At 56.9% G+C, this 14,116-nt stretch overlaps 1 protein-coding gene and 1 long non-coding RNA gene across 3 annotated transcripts in view; one reads left to right on the top strand and one right to left on the bottom strand.

Moving 5' to 3' along the window:
* Positions 1–14,116, bottom strand: part of GSE1 (Gse1 coiled-coil protein) — a 425,485-nt gene that overhangs the window by 377,140 nt on the left and 34,229 nt on the right. The gene's annotated exons all lie outside the window — the stretch shown is intronic.
* On the top strand, positions 5,951–11,083 carry LOC309794937. The gene is made up of 3 exons (XR_014292203.1): positions 5,951–6,166; positions 7,505–7,626; positions 9,230–11,083. It is a non-coding gene; the product is annotated as an uncharacterized lncRNA (long non-coding RNA).

Consider the following 14,116-nt stretch of genomic DNA (forward strand, 5'->3'; position numbering starts at 1 on the left):
CCCCTGTAATCTATTCACCCCTCACCACAAGCCAAATGACAGGGGTGCTTGAGAGCCTGGACTAGGCACCACCTCCTCTAGGAGGCCAGGCTCGCACCCACCACAGGGCCTTTGTGCGTGCTGTTCCCTCTGCCTGGAAGCTACTCTCTGCCCACTGCCCCTCTGCTTAAGTGCCCCCTCCTGGGAGAGGCCATCCCCCCCACCCCCCTCTCCTGCAGTATTTTCTCCACTACGCACTTCTCACCACCCAGCAGGGAATTCTCGTGGCGCTGATTTAGGTTTAACGTCTGAGGCCTCCAATTAGACTGTGAGCCTGTGACGGCAGGACCTTGCCTGTCTTGTTTCCTGCTGTATCCCCTGCGCCAGGACATGGCCAGGGTGCAGGAAATGCTGGGTGAATAAGTGAGTGAGTGAATGAATGCGTCTCCTTCTCCTGGGGCTCATCGCAGAGCCAGCATCCATCTGGAGTCCCAGCTGGCCTGAAATGACGCCCCTCCCATGTTCTCTGCCTATGCTTATCCTCCCCAACTCCCAAGGTTTCCCTCAAGGGGCCCAACCACCCCTCAGTCTGGCCCCACCTCCAAGTCCTCCTCCGTGACTCCCCCAGGTGCTCCCCAACGGTGCAGATGTCCCCAACCTGCCTGTGCAGCTCCCGCCACCTGAATCACCCTTTCTCCCTCCCCTACCCGGCCAACTCCTGCACAGTCCTCAAGAGCCCTTCAGGTATTCCCTCCCTTGCAAGGCAGAACTGATCGCGCCCCCTTTTGACACCCTCTGTCCAACAGACACACCCACTGTGAGGTCCTCATGTCTTTGCCTTCACTGATCACAATGCTGCATACAGCAGGTGCTCACTACACGGTGACAGGATAACCCACTATCTCCTCTCAGGTCCTTCACAACGTACAGGCCTCCTGACTGGACAGGAACTCTCTGATGGCAGGGGCTGTTTTGTTCATTGCTACATCCTCAGTGCAAAATCCAATGCCTGGGCTTCCCCGGTGGCACAGTGCTTAAGAATCCACCTGCTGATGCAGGGGACGCGGGTTCAATCCCTGGTCCGGGAAGATCCCACATGCCGCGGAGCAACGAAGCCCGTGCGCTACAACTACTGAGCCCACGCTCTAGAGCCCGTGAGCCACAACGACTGAGCCCACGTGCCACAACTACTGAAGCCCGCGCGCCTAGAGCCCGTGCTCCCCAACGAGAGAAGCCACCACAATGAGAAGCCTGTGCAGCACAACGAAGAGCAGCCCCCGCTCATCACAACCAGAGGAAGCCTGTGCGCAGTAACGAAGACCCAACGCAGCCAAAAATAAATAAATAAGTTTATTTGAAAAAAAAATCCAGTGCCTGTCGGATGGATGGACAGACCGATGGACAGATGAATTGGGCAGATGGATGGACACATGGATGGATGAAAGGAAGGAAAAATGGATGGATGGATGGATGAAAGGATGGATGGATAGATGGATGGACAGGTGGATGGATGCCCAGAGGGGAAAAAAGATGCATGGATAGATGGACGAAGAGAATGAAGGAATCAAGTAAAACAGAGATATGAATGGACGGAAGAAGGAAGGAAAGGCACATGGGTGGATGGAAGGATGGGTGACGGATGCATGTGTTGAAAATGGAAAGAAAAATGGATGGATGGATGGATGGGCAGGCAGGCAACTGGATGGGGAGGATGACCACTGCTTAGGTTACTTATTAGGTTACTTCACGGGTAACCTCAGTTTTCTGACCAGATGAAGAACCCACCCAGAGTCTTCCCCACCCTCACCAACAAGGGCTACCACTGCTCTGAGTGAGCAGAGGGGAGGGGTGGTATCTCCTTGGTCCTCCAGCTACACACACACACAGCAGGGGCATCACGAGAGCCCCGCAGACCGTGTGGTGAGGCCGAAAGCACGTGTCATCTCCTAGCAGGGGACACTCATTGGGCCCTTACTCCCTACCCGGCCCCATGCCAAGCCCTTCTGTGGAGACTCTACCTGGGCTCCACAACAGCCCAGGCAGCAGGTTGCTCCCTCACTTTATCAAGGGGGAAACTGAGGCCCAAAGGGGTTAGATTACCCACGGTCACACAGCTCTAGGCAGCTGAGGCAGGATTCGAACCCAGAGCCCGCACTCTCAGCCACTCTGCTGCCAGCAGGCCCCACCGTGGCCGTCATGTTCCACCTCCCCCGCTTAATTCTACTTCGTTTCTCTTACTTCATAATCTTCCTTAAGTCAACTCACTGTTTAAGCTTAAATAAATTTAAAATGTACATGAGTACCCTAAAAGGAAAATCAGTATTAAACAACATAAATAGAAAGTAACCCTAAAAATACATACTGTGAAAACGAGGCAATGCTATTCAGTTTTAGCCAAATACTACTCCCAGTGAAGGCTCGGGACCCAAGGCCTATTCCCTCCCTATTAAAAATGGAGATCAGCAAGTGTAGTGGTTTAAAAATATGTCCACGGATGCTTTGACATGCCTCCCTTGAAGAGGTAGGGCCCTTGAGTTTGGGCCAGACTTAGTGATTCACTTCCAATGAACAGAACATGGCAGAAGTGACAGCGTGTGGCTTCTGAGACCAGGTCATCTGAGGCAAAGAAGTTCCTTCCTGGTTCTCTCGTGGGTCACTGGCTCTGGGTGAAGCCAGCTGCTCTAGGGAGAGACCCACACGGTAAGGAACTAAGGCCTGCAGCCAACAGCCATGTGAGACGTCAGTCAAACCTTCAGGAAAGATCGCAGCCCCGGCAACAGCCTGATTACAGCCTCATCAGAGACCTGAAGCCAGAAACACCCCCATGAGCCAGCCCCACAGAAACGGTGAGAAAACAAATAATTGTTGTTCCAAGCTGCAACGTTTTGGTGTATTTTGTTACACAGCAGTAGATAACTTATACAGCAAGACAGCCTGAGACTCTCCGTGAAGTAGTCGGAATGATCAAAGGGCAACTGAACGGGGAAGAAGTGGACCTTGACGGGACTCAGTGTATTCTCTGATGCCATGTCCATGCCTGCCCACTCCAGCCTGCTCCCCACTCAGCAGCCAGAGGGAGGGGCGTTACGTGAATCAGGTCACATTTCCCTGGGGAACTGCCCCAGTGGATCCCCTTCCCACTTGAAACTCCCAAGGCGCCATGCCCCCCAGCCCCACTGGCCTCTCGGACCTCCCCTCTCAGACCTCCCCCCGGGCTCTCCTTCCACCCTATTCGTCCACTCCAGTCATGCCGACCTCCTGCTTTACCTACAAAACCTCAAGCTCATTTCCCATCAGGGCCTCTGCACGGACCGCTTTTCTGTTCCCCCTGCCAACACCACTCCTCACCTGGCCCTGTACCTCCCAACCACAGCATCTGTTGGTCAATCCCCACACAGCCCCTGCTCCCTGACTCCCTCCAGCCCTCACCATCTCCACGATAATAGCTGGTTGCCTATTTGTTCCCTTTCTTCTTCTCAGTCAGGCTCCCGCAGCAGAAGGTACACTGGATGGGGGAGGGATGGGGGAGGGATGGGGGAGCAGCGGCAGGTCTGTCTTGTTCAGAGCTGTCTTCCTTACTCAGGACAGTGCCCCACACATAGCGGGGACTCAACAGACCTTCACTGAATGAATGATGGAGCTTCTGGATCCCACCAAGGGCCGGGCATCCAGGAAACCAGAGAGTCGGAATAGAAATGAACTAAGCTAAACTGGACCTGGACCAGACCAGCGCACAATTCTCTGCCACGGCTTTCTGCTCCTTTGCTCTCTCCACTGCGTCCCTACACAGGAACCCTCTGAATGTGCCCCGTGGGACCTGGGCAGGGTATCTGCCTCAGAACGTCTTGAAGATGGTACTGGAAATGGGTATGGAGTTTCTGCTCAGGGTGATGAGAAAGTTCTGGAACTAGACGGTGGTGATGGTTATACAACAGTGTGAACATACTTGACGCCACTAGACTGGACCCTTTAAAACGGTTACAATGGTAAATTTTACATGGTGTTTATTTTTCACACAATAAAGAAGTGTAAAAAAAAAAAAATGGTACCGGCCCCATTTGGCTGTCATCAAGTTTAGCAGTTTGAAGATTTTATCATCTATAACACTGGTAGGTCTAAAGGCATTTTTCTGTGTTTTCCTGAGATAGACACATGGGTGTGATCGCTTTGATGCCTGCCTGCCCAGTAAACCAACTTCTCCTTCGTACAACTCATCGGAAAATGAACAAAAACATCAATCTGGTAAAACCACCTGGAAAATGAAAGTCTGAGACATTTCACAAACATGCTTTGGGGATATACAGTATATCATTTAAAAATTTTTGTTTTCCTCTTTCTTACACAAAAATTAAACTAGAAAGAGGAGAAGAAAAATCACGGTATGAATGAAGCCCTGTGGTGGCTCCAGACCTCTGCGTGGGGAGGGCCAGCGCAGGAGGGGGACCAATGAGACAGAAAATAAATAAACGAAAGCTTCCCCATCTCCCAGGGAGCATTTTCGACAGGAACCACCTCCACGCGTCCAGTCCATGCAGCAAGCCAGGATGCATTTTTTAATTGGGCCACGTTTTCAGCTCCCGGGGCTGCTCCAGGAGGAGCTAAAATCATTACAATTTTCAAACTGATCTGACAGACGCTGGTGCATGGCTAAGGGGGGCAGTGGGAATCGGCTGTTTGGAAAATAGATGTAAACCTCTTGGGAGAGTTTTTTCAAGACTTAAAGCTGCTGGTGGGCTCGTTTCCATCATCCACGATGCCACAGAGAACTAATGCACTTGCGCTGGGACGTGAAAATATCCCCTATGGAGGCCACGGACCTGCGATCACTTCACCAACTCGCTGGCGGGCGAGGGATGCAGGAGTCCTGCTCTGGCCCCGAGTCAGGTCTGGGCTCCACACGCTGCCGTTCTCGACAAGTCTGTCCCCAAGGTCTCCCTGCACCCAGTTCGGGGCAGAGGCTGAGGGAGGAAGAGGCTGGGGCCTCCACCCTAGAGCACGTGAGGTCATTCCACTGAGGACCCCAGAGGCGGCAGAGGGGCACTGGGGGCCCGGCCAGGTCCCCTGTCAGCACGGACGCGGCCGAGAGGAGGGGAGATGTGGAACCAGCATCCTGGCCTCTCCTCCAGGTCCCCCCGGCGGACCCTCAGCTGCAACGTGGCCAGCTTGGCGAAGGCCTCTCCTGTCCTCCCTGAGGCGGGCCAGCGAGTCAGGGGTGACCCTGGGGGACAGGGACCGGGAGGGGCAGCTGAGTCAGCACCCACCAGATCAACTGCAGCCACCAGAGGCAGAAAAACATCCCAGCCCCACCCAGGGCCTGCCATGAGGCCTGGCCCCCGTCCCAGGCCAGGGGCCGCGTGCCATCGGGGCTCCCCCCACCCCGTGGTGCCGGGGTAACTGGGGGCCGCGCTCCACCCGCCCGGAGAGCGCTCCTTGGGGACCTGGGGTTATTTACAGGGCTGGCTGCTATTTAAAGCCTTGGTTTGTTTAGGAAGCAGGGCAGTGGGTGCTGGGCCCCTTAGGGGATGAGGCCGGGCAACCCTGGCTTGGGGGTCTGAGGCTGGAGAGCCTGCTGGCTATGTGAACAGGGGACCAATTAGTCCCTTTGGGGGTGCGGGGGATGTAACTTGGCTTGTTTGCCAGCCGTTTTGGGGGGGCACATGGTGAGGGGAGCATGAACCCCGCTGGCGGCCCCCAGCTGGCCTCCCCAGCCACACAGCGGGCTCCTCGGAGGTGCCCAGGCCACCCGCCGCCCAGCAGGGACAGCTGCGGGCCGCCCGGCCTCCGTGCCCCGGGCGGGGGCTGAGCCGCTTGACCTCGGAGGGCTGATCCCCTCCAGGATTCTACGGTCGGGGCCTGGCGTTCCCAGCCACAGTGTCTTACACAGGGGGCAGCCCAGAGGACGCTGAGTGGCCACAAAGGTTGGCTGTTCTCCCATGTGCCTGGAGCAGGGGGAGGGCGGGAGCCGCTGGAGGAAGCCAGGGAACCGGGAGGGAGATGTGGGAAGGTTCTCTGCGAAAGGGAGTGGTGAGGACACCCAGAGAGACCCAGAAAGCGGGAGACACACAGGGCCAGAGCGAGATGGGAGGACAAAGACAGAGGTGGCGGCAGCGAGACAAAGGGAGGACGGGAGAGCCGGGAGCAGCCGGGCCGCGCGGGGAAGGCGCGCGCGGCCGCCGACATGTGTGTGGTGAGGCTCAAGTTCAAAAGGGAGGGAAGAGGTGGTTTGACGACCAAAGTCATTGAAAAATTTCTGGCGCAGCTGCCCCGAGGCTCCTGGCCACGGGCCCGGCTCGGAGCTGAACTTAAACAAACCCCTGCAGCAGCCATCTGCTTGATTTTAAAATAAATCAAACAGTCTGCTGAGCCGGGATCGAGTTTCCATCTGTGCCGCCGCCCGCTCGCCGGCTTGGAGCCTCGCTTGCCTCTCCCAGCCAAGGCTCCTGGCAACATGTGGGCTGGTAATTCCTCCAGGAGCAGGGAAACTGGGCCCCCGCCGCCCCCAGCTCCTAACTGAAAGCAAGTGCTATTTTTACAGCCACCCACTGGAGCGGGGGGCCCCAACAGGGCTCGGGAAACCCAGGCACGGGGTTAACGCTGAGTTGCCCCCAGCCCAGAGGGGTGGGGGACACGCCATGGGATGCCCCCACTCTGCCTCCAGGAAAGGGGCGAGGGGCTGAGCGCAGGGGTGCGGGCCCCTCCCGGGCCAGGAGGATACTCCGACATCACGTGAGACCCACAGGCCAGTCCCGACAGCCGTGGACCGCGGTGGGTGGCTGCAGCCCAGGGTCTCCCTGGAGTGGCTGAAAATAGCAGCAGGAATCACCCTCCCTCGGGCTAGGGCCACCCTGGGAGGTGCCGCCCACCTGTCCCCTGCAGGGCCAGGCGACCAGGGTAGCCTGCCTTCCCTGACCCAGGCGAGAAACAGAGAAAGGGAAACACCAGCCTGGCAGGGTTCAGTAAGCCCATCTGTGCAATGGGCATAACACGGCCCTTCGGGTGGTCTCGGGGGAACAAGGATGGGGTCCTAGGACCTTGCGGCTGCAGCTGGCACACGGGGACTCTCTCTGCCATCTTGGAAAACGCAGGGAAGAAAGAAGTGACAACAGGAAAAGACGCCTTCCTGGAGAGCTGCTCATTCCCAACCCGAGGGATACTCAGTGATAAGACAGGCCCCGGCCCCCAGATAGGCAGGGGGGAGGGGGGGTCTCCATGCCCAGCAGGATGCCTCGCTTCCACAGTGCAGACCACCCTCTGACCCCTGCCAAACGTTTCCCGATGCGTGTGCCGGGTTCCAGCAGGGAGATGCACGGGTGCAGGGGCGACCCCAGTTTCACTCAAACACAGTACAGTACACAAAGCAGGGCAGGCCAGGGGCAGGGCACGGGTCTGCACCGGCATCACCTCTCCCACACGTCACGCTCCCTCTGAGCCTGGGTCCCCCTACTCAAAAGCACAGAGGGGAGGCGTGGGTGGCTCAGGGACCTTCAGACTCCCACCCTGTGACATTCTGCATGGCTCTTTCAAGGGACAACCAACCTTCAGATGCCAAGGCTTTTGTACCGAGAAGCTTCCTCTGGTTTGCCCGGCCAGCACTTTCCTCCTCAGCCCCGAATGCAGGCCAGAAATGAAGACAAGCCGATTCCACAGGTACGGAATGTCCTGTCCGTATCAGGCACCCTCTCCCGCCCTCTCCCCTCATCACCTGAGGTGCAGGCTTGGAGAGCCTGTGCAAGGCTCCCTGTCCCCTTCACACCCAGTCACCTGTGAGGTGGGTGCTTTCACTGCCCCCATTTTCCACATGGGGAAACTGAGCCAGAGAGTCAGCTACCCCAGGATAGAAATGGTACAGCCGAGGGGCCACACAGGACCTGCCCTCCAACACCACGCCCTCAACCACTGCGCCCTCCTCCCTTCTCCATGGGCATCCTCCACCCTCCTTCCTCCCTCGGCTGGCCCGGCTGCTCCCCATCCAAACCAGCCTTTGTCGAGATCCACGCAAACGTCCACCACGCTGCCTTCCACAGGCCAACAGGCTTATTTCCCAAGATGACCCAAAGGAAGGGTGCTGCAAACCCATTTTACACTGGGGGAAACTGAGGTCTGGTAAGTTGCCCAAAGCCAGATGGCCAGCAAGAGGCAGGAGAGAGACAGGAGCAGTGGGCACTGGCCGGGCCTGAGACAGGCACAGCACCCCTCCCCTCCCCTGAAGCCAAGCCTGGACAAGAAGGACGGGGCAGGCATGGGAAGGGGAGGGGAGGGGCCGCCCCCCACCCCCTGCCGGCCACAGGGTCATCTCTGAGAGTCACCCCTTCCCCTCTCCTCCTGCCCCAGCCCCCGCCCCTCTCATCCACTCAGCAAACCTTTACTGTGCACCTACTGTGTGCCGGCCCACGGCCAGCCCCACCCAGGAGACGAGGCATGTGAAAGCCGCTCTCATCTCTTGGGACTCGCGGTCTGTAAGAGGGACATGCCAGGCCACGGAGGGAGAAAGAAGGGAAGGACCACCGGGCGAGTGCACTGGCGTCCCAGGGCTGCCATAACTAATTGTGACAAACCAGGTGGCTTAAACAGCAGAAGTTCGTTTGCTCGGTTTGGAGAAGTTTGAAATCAAGGTACTGGCAGGGCCACACTCTTTGCAAAGGCTCTAGGGGAGGATCCGTCCTGCCTTTTCTAGCTTCTAGTGGCTGCCAGCCATCCTTGCCGGCCCTTGGCTTGTAGCTGCATCCTTTCCATTCTCCTCCATCTTCACGTGGCCTCCGTGTGCGTGTCTGTCTCCGCCTACCGTCCTCTCTGCCAGGGTCCAAATTCCCCTCGTCTTATAAGGACACCAGGCAGTGGATTCAGGGCCACCCTCATCCAGTGACCTCATCCTAACTTGATCACATCTGCAAAGAGCTTATTTCCAAATAAGGGCACATTTCACAGGTTTGGGTGGACGGGAACCTGGGGGTACACTGGGCCCCAGCACTGTCCCTCGAGGCGCTGACCCCCCGAGCAGACCTCTCCAGGTGGACAGAAGCCGCTACCGTGGCGAAGGGGCCGGCGGGCACTCCACTCACCAAACCCAATGCTTGCATGATGTCAATCTTTTTTCTGTCTCTGGACTCCTAACAGCCAGAGCCTATTATGGGATATTATGTACCCGGAGGGAGGAAGCTGGTGCCAGCTCCCAGCCTGGCAAGAGGCGCCTGGGGATGGCCTCCACCTCGCTGCACAGCTCTCTCTTTCTCTCCTGCTCTCTCTCTCCCAGAACCAGCCACAGAAAATCTTTGTGGGGATGACCGAGCCCTCCGTTCCCACACGACTGGCTCGGCGCAGCTGCCAACAGCCGGCTGACCTCCGCCCCCGGAGCCTGTGAGCCTGAGCTGCCTGCGGACGCCGGTCTTCCCACCCCTGGCCGAGGGGCTCCTCCAACGCTCCCCGCTCCCACAAGAAGCTCAGCTCAGAGTCAGAGCCCAGGTGACCTTCAAGGTCATGTGGTCCCCTGGAGGGCACTCTTACCAGGTGTGAGCCCAGGCTCTGGGCTCCCCCGGGCTGGGGTGTCTTCCTCACACGGAGGGACCAGCCTTGCTGACTAATGCACTAGGGGTGGGTGGACCGCCATATGCAGCAGCCATGGCCCTGGGACACTTGTGGAAATGTACCCTACAAGCATGAAAACTGTGAACGTGCAGGAAGATGTTCTTTGCACTGTTATTTATAATAGTGGCGGAAACCGTCTAAACGTCCAACCATACGGTGCAGTTAATAAAACCCAGACAGCCCCATTCACACACTTCTGAACAAGTTCAGCTATCACCCTGTGGATGCTGGACACCCCATGGACGTCTACTGCTCAGGCTGCCGTAACCAAGTACCAGGCCGGCAGATTCAAACAACAGAGACATATTTTTCTCACAATTCTGGAGGCTGGAAGTTGGAGACCAAGGTTGTTGGCAGGTTTGGTTCCTTCCAAGGCCTCTCTCCTTGGCTTGCAGGGGACCATCTTCTCCCTGTATATCTCACGGGGTTTTCCCTCTGTGTGTGTCTGTGTCCTAATCTCTTCTTCTTACAAGGACACCAGTCCTATTGGATCAGGGCCCCCCCGATGACCTCTGTAAAGACCCAAGTATAGTCAAATACAGTCAAATTCTAAGGTGCTAGGCTTAGCAGCTCAACACAGGAATTTGTGGGGGGGGATACAATTCAGCCCACGACAGGAATCCTCCACCAAACGGAAGCCATTTGACAGGCCATGTGTCAAGTGACACTGGCACCAAGGTGACACAGAAGCTTTCAGTCCCCTTGTCGCATGAGATCCAAGAGTTCAAAGATCCCATTGGCTCCCAGGAAGGAAGCCCTCCCTATCTGAAAGGCTCTACCCCACAAGGCAGCATCAAAGCCAAGGAAAGGGCCTGGGGCAGCTCCCAGCTCCAAGTCTCAGGAGCTGGGTGGCCTTGGAGAGGCTACCCCACACCCACCTCGTAGGTCCTCAATATCAGAGGCCAGGCTCCCTGGTTCACCTGGCAGGGGGGCCTGGTCTACACCCCTCCACCCTCACTACTGGCCTCCTTAGGCTCGATGGTGACAATCCAGCTCCACACAGGACAACAAGGTGTCACCCATAATATAGGCCTTGCAAGGCAGGCCCCTCCGGTTCCCATAACCCCAAGGGCAGCTGTAGAGGTGCCGCCCCATTTCACAGATGGTGGAAGCGAGGCTGACACAGCCAGTGGCCTGTCCAAGGTCACATGGCACAGAAATGCCTGCCTCACATTTAACACTAAGACAACTCGGTGATAGCAATAACGCGTGTTTCAATGGGAGGGGGTCTCATCACCTTGTGAACACAACCGTACCAGCTTTCCAAGTCCTCTTCCAGCCTGGACTTCCATGGACATATTTCTTTAAGGCTGTAATCAAGACACGTGTACAATTTTGTGCTCTGCTTATTTTGACTCAGCATTAGATCATCAGCTTCTCTGTGTTGAAATGGGCTCCATGGCTGTCATTTTAAAGCCACAGAATATTCCACCCCCAGGGGTACACAACAGTTTGCCTAACTGTATTTTATTGTTGGATGTTCAGAACTTCCCCACTATTATAAACAACAGTGCAAAGAACATCTTTCTGTGTCTTATCCTTTTCATTCTTGCAAGTTCATTCCTTTGGATGCATTTCTAGAAATGGGATTATTGGGTCAAAAGTATGGAGTGTTTTTAAAAGCCCTGGATACACATTGACAAATGGTTTGAGGAACAGACAACATGATACAGATTTGTGCTGCCACCAGCAATACAAATGAGCCATATTTTGGGAATTCACCAGCACCAAGTCTTATTTTTTCTGATATTTTAGTAGTTTTTATGTAACTATTTCCCCATATATTATTTGTGTTCTCTCTCATTTGAATCACCTGTCCAAAATTCCCTTTTTTTTTTTTTTTTTTTTTGCGGTACACAGGCCTCTCACTGTTGTGGCCTCTCCCGCTGCGGAGCACAGGCTCCGGACGTGCAGGCTCAGTGGCCATGGCTCACGGGCCCAGCCGCTCCGCAGCATGTGGGATCTTCCCGGACCGGGGCACAAACCCATGTCCCCTGCATCGGCAGGCGGACTCTCAACCACTGCACCGCCAGGGAAGCCCAAAACTTCCCAGTCTTTTTGACAGCACCTTGGGAGGTCAGAAAGTTCAGAACCAGCCTCTGGTGGTCCAAAGCTTCAGGACGCCAAGGGATCACTTTCTGTGCCTGATCAGTGGCAAGGGACAACCTCTCCCAGTGACCTTTCAGCCACAGCTGCCCCTATAGCCAGGACAAGTCCAGCGGGCAATGTCGGGCTGACAGCTTGGGGCTCCTACTCCCCGCCTCAGTCACGTGCCGTGGCCAAGCCCATGTGGCTTAGATATAGGGTTGCAGAATGTGGGCCAAGCAGCTGAAGGGACACTGCTCTGCCTTGTGTGACCTGAGGGCTGGCCATGAAGAAGCAGGTGCTGCCGAAGCCATTTCTGGAACTTTGACCTGCTCCAGAGGGTGTCTCCCTCATGTGGGGCAAGTGAAGGTGATGGGGACAGGTTGGGAGAAGGCAAATGTCAATGGGGACGCAGGCCAGCCGGGGGGGGCCAAGAGAGACCCAGAAAAAGCCAGGAATAGAATCCGGGTTTCCTTTACATCCAAAATAACCCAGGTAGGGGCAGGCGGCAGAGAAGCTGGGCACCAAAAGCCACATGGTGAGGCATCGTGGTTGAGATAGACACTGATGGCCTGGGTTCAAATCCCGGTGCTGCCCTGACCCGCTGTGAGACCACAGGCTGGTTTTCTCATCTCCCTGTGCCTCAGTTTCCTCACCTGTGAAATGGGTTCACAGTGCCCATCACGGGGCTGTTGTCCGAGTTAACAGAGCCAATATATGTGTGCAGCTCAGCAGGTCTGTGCTCAGAAAACAAAAATTTCAGACGCGGGTGATGCACAGCCAACCCACATCCCACCCAGCTGGTCTGCAGGAGGCCACGGCAAACCGCAACCCACCGGCCAGCCGAGCTGAGAATGGTTTTTACATTTCACATTAAAGAATTGTAAAGAATTGTAAAGAATAGGGCTTCCCTGGTGGCGCAGTGGTTGGGAGTCCGCACGATGCAGGGGACGCGGGTTCGTGCCCCGGTCCGGGAGGATCCCACGTGCCGCAGAGCAGCTGGGCCCGTGAGCCATGGCCGCTGGGCCTGCGTGCCTGAAGCCTGTGCTCCGCGGCGGGAGAGGCCGCAGCAGTGAGAGGCCCGCGTACCACAAAAAAAAAAAAAAAAAAAAAAAAAAAAAGAATTGTAAAGAATAAATAAATAACAGAGAAGAAAATGCAGCAGAGACCAGAGACTGGCCCGCAAAGCCTAAAATATTAACGACCTGGTCCTTTAACAGAAAGTTGGCCAAGCCTGGTCTAGAGGCATCGAAGTTTCTGGTGGAATCACAGAGAGGGGACGGGTGGTGTGGGGCAAGGACCTGAGGACTTAGGAGAGAAAGCAGCAGGACATCAGTGTCTGAGCGGAGGGCTGCATGGGAGGACCTGCAGGTCAGAGACAGTGCCGGGCCCAGCAGCGGGCACCCGCTCACGTGTCCACCGGGGAAACGGGCTGATGCGCCTCCGTGGGGTAGAGAAGCAGCCGCTGAAACACCTCGGGATGAGGCCCTGCCACGTGGTGTGGCCCCCTCCATCGGAGCTCAGAACCCAGATCTGGAGGGAACCAGAGAGGCCGTAGGGCTGTACCCCAGGGAAGCAGCCGGCTCGTCCAGTCACCAGCCAGTCGATGCTCCACACTACACACGGGCCCAGGCACCTGGGGCCCTCCTGAACACCCTCTGTCCCCAAAGACCCTAGCTGGACCTTCTCGCACAGGGCTAACCTGGCCTGGACAGGGCCCTCCTTGAGTGAGGCCCTGGGATGGGGACGCAGGGACACCAACGCCATCCTTGGCTACGCTCTAAGAATCACGTCTGCCCTTTCCTGGCCTGGTCCCTTGGGAAAGCGGTCCCTGCTTCATGCGCTGCCCCTAAAAGCCACTCCGGTCTTCATTTGCCACTGCACGTCCAGCACAGCACCTGGTGACCCTGAGCGGGTGTTTGAATGAGTAAGTGATCGGCCCCAGAGGTCAGCTGTAAAGGGTCACAGTCCTCCTCCCGCTTTCAGACGAGAAAGCAGAGGCCGGGAGAGGTGCAGGGCCTCATCTGAGGTCACCCTGCTGGTCAGCGGCAGAGCTGGCCAGCACCGTCTGGCCCCAAAGCCCGGCTCCCTCACTGCAGCCAGCCTCGTGGGCGGACAGGGACCTGCAGGCACTGCGGGTGGGAAGGAGCTCTGCGGCTGGGTGGCGAGGAGACCTCTAAAGGAGCCCGGTTACCCCTGCCAGGGGACAGCCAGCCCCGGAGGACAGGGCCCATGTGTCTTGCTCACTGCTGTCACCCGAGGCCTGGCACTGGCCGGGTGCTCCGCAGGCATCTGCTGAGTGACCGAGGGGCCCCCAAGACCTTCCCGGTGGGACTCTGGAGCCCTGGCCCTACAGGGTCTCCCGGGAGCCCGAGCAGGGGGCCAGGGTGCAGCTTCTGAAGGTGCTGGGGACAGGGGGCCCCTGGGCCTCAGCTCCACATTTCACCGCCTTGAATGTAAACCAGGAGGG

The sequence above is a fragment of the Mesoplodon mirus genome (genome assembly GCF_964341445.2).
Source record: "Mesoplodon mirus genome assembly, chromosome: 19".
NCBI classification, from domain to species: domain Eukaryota; kingdom Metazoa; phylum Chordata; class Mammalia; order Artiodactyla; family Ziphiidae; genus Mesoplodon; species Mesoplodon mirus.